The 6,746-nt window shown below is 41.7% G+C and overlaps 1 pseudogene; it reads right to left on the reverse strand.

The window, feature by feature from the left end:
• Positions 1-5,387, reverse strand: part of LOC112072606 (long-chain fatty acid transport protein 2 pseudogene) — an 18,655-nt pseudogene extending 13,268 nt beyond the window's left edge.
• Positions 5,388-6,746: the final 1,359 nt, after the last annotated feature.

The following is a 6,746-nucleotide window of genomic DNA, read 5'->3' on the forward strand; positions in this document are numbered from 1 at the left end:
ACCACTGTATATGACACCCCCTGTCTTCTGCCTGAAGCAGCCACTGTATATGAACACCCTCTGTCTTCTGCCTGAAGCAGCCACTGTATATGAACCCCCCCGTCTTCTGCCTGAAGCAGCCACTGTATATGAACCCCCCCTGTCTTCTGCCTGAAGCAGCCACTGTATATGAACCCCCCCCCTGTCTTCTGCCTGAAGCAGCCACTGTATATGAACCCCCCCTGTCTTCTGCCTGAAGCAGCCACTGTATATGAACCCCCCCTGTCTTCTGCCTGAAGCAGCCACTGTATATGAACCCCCCTGTCTTCTGCCTGAAGCAGCCACTGTATATGCCCCCTGTTCTTGCCTGAAGCAGCCACTGTATATGAACCCCCCCCTGTCTCTGCCTGAAGCAGCCACTGCATATGAACCCCCCCTGTCTTCTGCCTGAAGCAGCCACTGTATATGAACCCCCCCTGTCTTCTGCCAGGGCCCATTCTACTGCTGAATCATCTCTCTCTGTCTGTTACTTCTGTAGGTCGCCTAAAGCAGCAGTGATTAATCAGAACGGCTGCTGGTAGCCCTGGCCGTGCTGGACTCCACCGGTGTCACACCAGGTGATGTCATCTACCTCAACTTGCCCCTCTACCACACCGCCGGCTTCGTCATCGGCTTCATAGGATCCATCGAGACAGGTAAGTTTATATAGGATCCATAGAGACAGGTGAGTTTATATAGGATCCATAGAGACAGGTGAGTTTATATAGGATCCATAGAGACAGGTGAGTGTTATATAGGATCCATCATGACAGGTGAGTTTATATAGGATCCATAGAGACGGGTAGTTTATATAGGATCCATAGAGACAGGTGAGTTTATATAGATCCATAGAGACAGGTGAGTTTATATAGGATCCATAGAGACAGGTGAGTTTATATAGGATCCATAGAGACAGGTGAGTTTATATAGGATCCATAGAGACAGGTGAGTTTATATAGGATCCATAGAGAACAGGTGAGTTTATATAGGATCCATAGAGACAGGTGAGTTTATATAGGATCCATGACAGGTGTGTGTTATATAGGATCCATAGAGACAGGTGATGTTATAATAGGATCCATAGAGACAGGTGAGTTTATATAGGATCCATAGAGACAGGTAGTTATATGATCCATAGAGACAGGTGAGTTTATATAGGATCCATAGGACAGGTGAGTTTATATAGGATCCATAGAGACAGGTGAGTTTATATAGGATCCATAGAGACAGGTGAGTTTATAAGGATCCATAAAGAAGGTGATTAGGTGAGTTTATAAGGATCCATAGAGACAGGTGAGTTTATAAGGATCCATAGAGACTGGTGAGTTTATATAGGATTCATAGAGACAGGTGAGTTTATATAGGATCCATAGAGACAGGTGAGTTTATAGGATCCATAGAGACAGGTGAGTTATATAGATCCATAGAGACAGGTGAGTTTATATAGGATCCATAGAGACAGGTGAGTTTATAAGGATCCATAGAGACAGGTGAGTTTATATAGGATCCATAGAGACAGGTGAGTTTATAAGGATCCATAGAGACAGGTGAGTTTATATAGTGATGCATAGAGACAGGTGAGTTTATATAGGATCATCATAGAGACAGGTGAGTTTATATAGGATCCATAGAGACAGGTGAGAGTTTATAGGGATCCATAGAGACAGGTGAGTTTATATAGGATCCATAGAGACAGGTGAGTTTTATATAGGATCCATAGAGACAGGTGAGTTTATAGGGATCCATAGAGACAGGTGAGTTATATAGGATCCATAGAGACAGGTGAGTTTATTATAGGATCCATAGAGACAGGTGAGTTTATAAGGATCCATAGAGACAGGTGAGTTTATATAGGATCCATAGAGACAGGTGTTGAGTTTATAAGGATCCATAGAGACAGGTGAGTTTATATAGGATGCATAGAGACAGGTGAGTTTATATAGAGATCCATAGAGACAGGTGAGTTTATATGGATCCATAGAGACAGGTGAGTTTATAGGGATCCATAGAGACAGGTGAGTTTATATAGGATCCATAGAGACTGGTGAGTTATATAGGATCCATAGAGACAGGTGAGTTTATAAGGATCCATAGAGACAGGTGAGTTTATAAGGATCCATAGAGACAGGTGAGTTTATATAGGATGCATAGAGACAGCTGAGTTTATATAGGATCCATAGAGACAGGTGAGTTTATATAGGATCCATAGAGACAGGTGAGGTTTATATAGGATCCATAGAGACAGGTGAGTTATAAAGATCCATAGAGACAGGTGAGTTTATATAGGATCCATAGAGACAGGTGAGTTATATAGGATCCATAGAGACAGGTGAGTTTATATAGGATCCATAGAGACAGGTGAGTTTATATAGGATCCAAGAGACAGGTGAGTTTATATAGGATCCTTAAGAGACAGGTGAGTTTATAGGATCCAAAGAGACAGGTGAGTTTATATAGGATCCATAGAGACAGGTGATTTATATAGGATCCATAGAGACAGGTGAGTTTATATAGGATCCATAGAGACAGGTGAGTTTATATAAGGATCCATAGAGACAGGTGAGTTTATATAGGATCCATAGAGACAGGTGAGTTTATATAGGATCCATAGAGACAGGTGAGTTATATAGGATCCATAGAGACAGGTGAGTTATTATAGGATCCATAGAGACAGGTGAGTTTATAGGATCCATAGAGACAGGTGAGTTTATATAGGATCCATAGAGACAGGTGAGTTTATATAGGATCCATAGAGACAGGTGAGTTTATAGGGATCCATAGAGACAGGTGAGTTTATATAGGATCATAGAGACAGGTGAGTTTATATAGGATAACTAGAGAAGGTAGTTTATAGATCCATAGAGATGGTGAGTTATATAGGATGCAAAGAGACAGGTGAGTTTATATATGGATGCATAGAGACAGTGAGTTATAGGTGTAGGAAGGTGATTTTATATAGGATCCATAGAGACAGGTGAGTTTATATAGGATCCATAGAGACAGGTGATTTTATAGATCATAGAGACAGGGAGTTTATATAGGATCCATAGAGACAAGTGAGTTTATATAGGATCCATAGAGACAGGTGGATTTATATAGGATCCATAGAGACAGGTGAGTTATTATAGGATCCATAGAGACAGGTGAGTTTATATAGGAGCCATAGAACAGGTGAGTTTGTATAGATCCATAGAGACAGGTGAGTTTGTATAGGATCCATAGAGACAGGTGAGTTGTTATAGGATCCATAGAGACAGGTGAGTTATATAGATCCATAGGGACAGGTGAGTTTATATAAGGATCCATAGAGACAGGTGAGAGTTTATATAAGGATCCATAGAGACAGGTGAGTTGACACTGAGTGTACCAAACATTAAGAACACCTTCCTAATATTGAGTTGCACCCCCCTTTTGCCCTAAAGAACAGACTCAATTCGTTGGGGCATGAACTCTACAGGTATCGAAAGCATGTTGACTCCAATGCTTCCCACAGTTGTGGTCAAGTTGGCTGGTGGTGGACCATCCTTGATACCACACGTGATATTGCATTGTATGAGGTAGTAGGTGGGTAGGGGTTAATATTGAGGGTAGTAGGTGGGTAGGGTTAATATTGAGGTTAGTTTTTATTGAGGTGTAGTCATTGACTGATAGTGGTAAGGGTTAATATGGAACGGGTTGCAGAGTGGTAGCGTAGATGTCGCTTGAAGGTAATAGGTGGTACGGTTTATATTGAGTATAGATGTGGTGAGTTATTAGTGTGGGGTAGGGTTAATATTGATGGGTCTGGTAGATGTCTAGTCTCCCTTGGGGCTCTAATCTGATAGTTGTAGTGGGCTGGGGTTAGTAGTATGTACGGTGAGTGCGGTCACGCGTGGGTACTTCTGTACCCCTCCCTCCCCCTACGTCCTCCCCCTCACCTGTACCCCTCCCTCTCACCTCTACCACTCCCTCTCCCTTCCCCTCCGTCCTCCCCCTCACCTGTGGTCCCAGAGGTGTAGATGTAGACAGCGGGGCTTTTGAAGGTGATGTCTGAGCGGAYGGCCTGAGGGAGAGGTGTGTCCGATGCTTCCTCCACCTGGTCAGAGAACCCCTCCACGCCAGGTGTGTCACACTGCTTAACCATCAGGTAGACACACACACCCTGCTCCCTCAGGGATGGCAGCACCTCCTCCACCGCTTCCTGAAGCTCTGAGAGAACAACTCAATATTTCAGCAAAACTGGACTGCAGAGAATAAAATAAAGCTTTTGCCCCAACGTGATTGAATGATCATTTGATTATGATTATCATTTGTGTTCCAATAGGCTATGACACACGTTTGTCTTTTTCATTCCATCAGTCTGGATGTGCATGTCTCTGATAAACTAATAACACCTATTGTCATAATGTAGTAATCTCAACCAGACACTTCCGTCTATGAGGAATTCGCCTCGGGATGAGTTTCTCTGCCTACTGAACCAGTGGTACTGGTCACTTACCTTCGGCTGCTATGAGCAGCTTGGCGCTGCAACAGTTGAAGCAGTGCAGCAGAGATCTAGATCTGATGTTATGGTTGAGAAGCGCTACGGGACATCCCAGTTTGGCCAGGGCCAGCCAGGTGAAGATGAAGGCAGGTTCGTTTCCCATAAAAAGAGCCACGGTATCCCCCGGTCGCAGCTTCGAGTGCCTCTGTAAAGCATTGGCTATTTTGTTGCTTCTTCTGTCCGTGTCCAGATACGAATAGGTTTTATTTTCAAACACGATGAACGGTCTGTCGGCATGCGCGACCGACTGCTCCAAAAATCGGTCCACAACCAAAAATAACGGTTTTCTTCTCCTCCGTAAAACAAGCTTCAGCAAAGTACGAACCAAGTTCGCGAGGTAGAATGCATCTTTCCAGAAGTAAGGATATAACGTTTTAAGAACTAGCGGTGTGATGGCCAAACTGGCAAYAAGGATAGAAACCAAGTACATTGTTGAGCACAACGTCGAGCTCCTATGCTTCTGGGTGAATTGGAGATTCACAGCGTACGGTATTGCCTTTGCTGGCGAGTTTTTTTTTTCAAATGTGGAATGCCTCAACTCGACTAAACATGTTMTTTTTTTCAAGTGAGGGCGTGGCATTGKGTATTTAATAGTGCAGGAGGCCCACGTGTTTCATTCTTTCTTCTGAAATCCSATATTAAACACCCTCTTACAGCTCAAAATACACTGACCACCTTGAATCGGTCTTATGTAGCAACATTTTACATTGGATAAAAGCAGAGACAGAGCTACAACATTGTATATCYTACACTGCATTCGATGAGCAATGGCAAAGTTATTCTGCTTTGAAAGTTGATAAAACTGTAACCTCACTTTTGAGAAAATGGCCTTTGAATGTTTTGGTACCTACTGGAGAGCTCTTCTTTGTCTARACCCARTCAGRATCGTTCACACCCTCTTAAGCTTTAGCTCCARCAATCTCTTTAAGGGTTGATCCGAGCTTTCTGACCTAACAAAAGCAGTCAAGCACACAAGCTAACTGGCTAACAGTTGTCGCAGTTTTAAAATGGACACTTGCAAAGTGCAGGTAGCTAACCAACCAGGTTCAATTTTAGCTAGCTAACATTAGGCTATAACAAGCAAAGCAAATGGCTCTGAGATACAAATATTAAGAGCATACACGTAACGTTAGCGTAGCTAGCTACGCTTTAAGCAGTACACTTTAACTTGAAATGAAAATACTTTTTGTCAAATTAGAAATGTGTAATATCTGAAAATGTAGCTAGCTAGATATCTTACCCGTGGTCTGAAATCGGAGTAGAATAACCCGAGCAAATTTACCAGCACGTCATACAACAGTTGTCACAGTGACAATCTATTGAAATGATACTTGCATAGTGGAGTCTGTTGTTAAGACAATTAGCTAGCTAGCTAAACAATTAACCATAAACAATTAACCATAATAATTAACCATGATGTTACTACCCTGCATGAATCTGCAGGTAGCTAACCAACCAGGTTCAATGTTAGCTAGCTAACATTAGGCTATAACTAGCCAAGCAATAGGCTGTAGATTTAAAAAAATTATAAGATCATTCACGTAACCTTAGCTAGTGAGCCAACCAGCTAACATTAGCTAGCTAGCAACAGTACACTTTAACTTGAAATGAAAATTACTTGTCAAAATTAGAAATGTGGAATATCTGAAAATGTAGCAAGCTAGACTATCTTACCCGTATACATCATGGTTGTACGCTTTCCCTGTCACGGATGCCATTGACTAACCTTCATGTCTTAAATTAATGATGGACTGTTTTTATCTTTGCTTATTTGAGCTGTTCTTGCCATAATATGGACTTGGTCTTTACCAAATAGGGCTATCTTCTGTATACCATTTGTATCTTTGTCACAACACAACTGATTGAAAGAAAGGAAAGAAATTCCACAAATGAACTTAACAAGGCACACTGTTAATTTAAATGCATTCCAGGTGACTACCTATGAAGCTGATTAGAGAATGCCAAGAGTGTGCAAAGCTTCATCAAGGCAAAGGTGGCAACTTTGAAGATTCTCAAATATAAAATTATTTAGATTTGTTTAACACTTTTTGGTTACTACATGATTCCATATGTGTTATTTCATAGTTTTGATGTCTTCACTATTATTCAATGTAGAAAATAGTAAAAAAACTAACAAAAAAACACTTGAATGATAGTGTGTCTAAATGTTTGACTGACTGTATGTCATTCATATGATATCTGAGTG

This window comes from Salvelinus sp. IW2-2015, unplaced genomic scaffold, assembly GCF_002910315.2.
Source record: "Salvelinus sp. IW2-2015 unplaced genomic scaffold, ASM291031v2 Un_scaffold1978, whole genome shotgun sequence".
NCBI lineage: Eukaryota > Metazoa > Chordata > Actinopteri > Salmoniformes > Salmonidae > Salvelinus > Salvelinus sp. IW2-2015.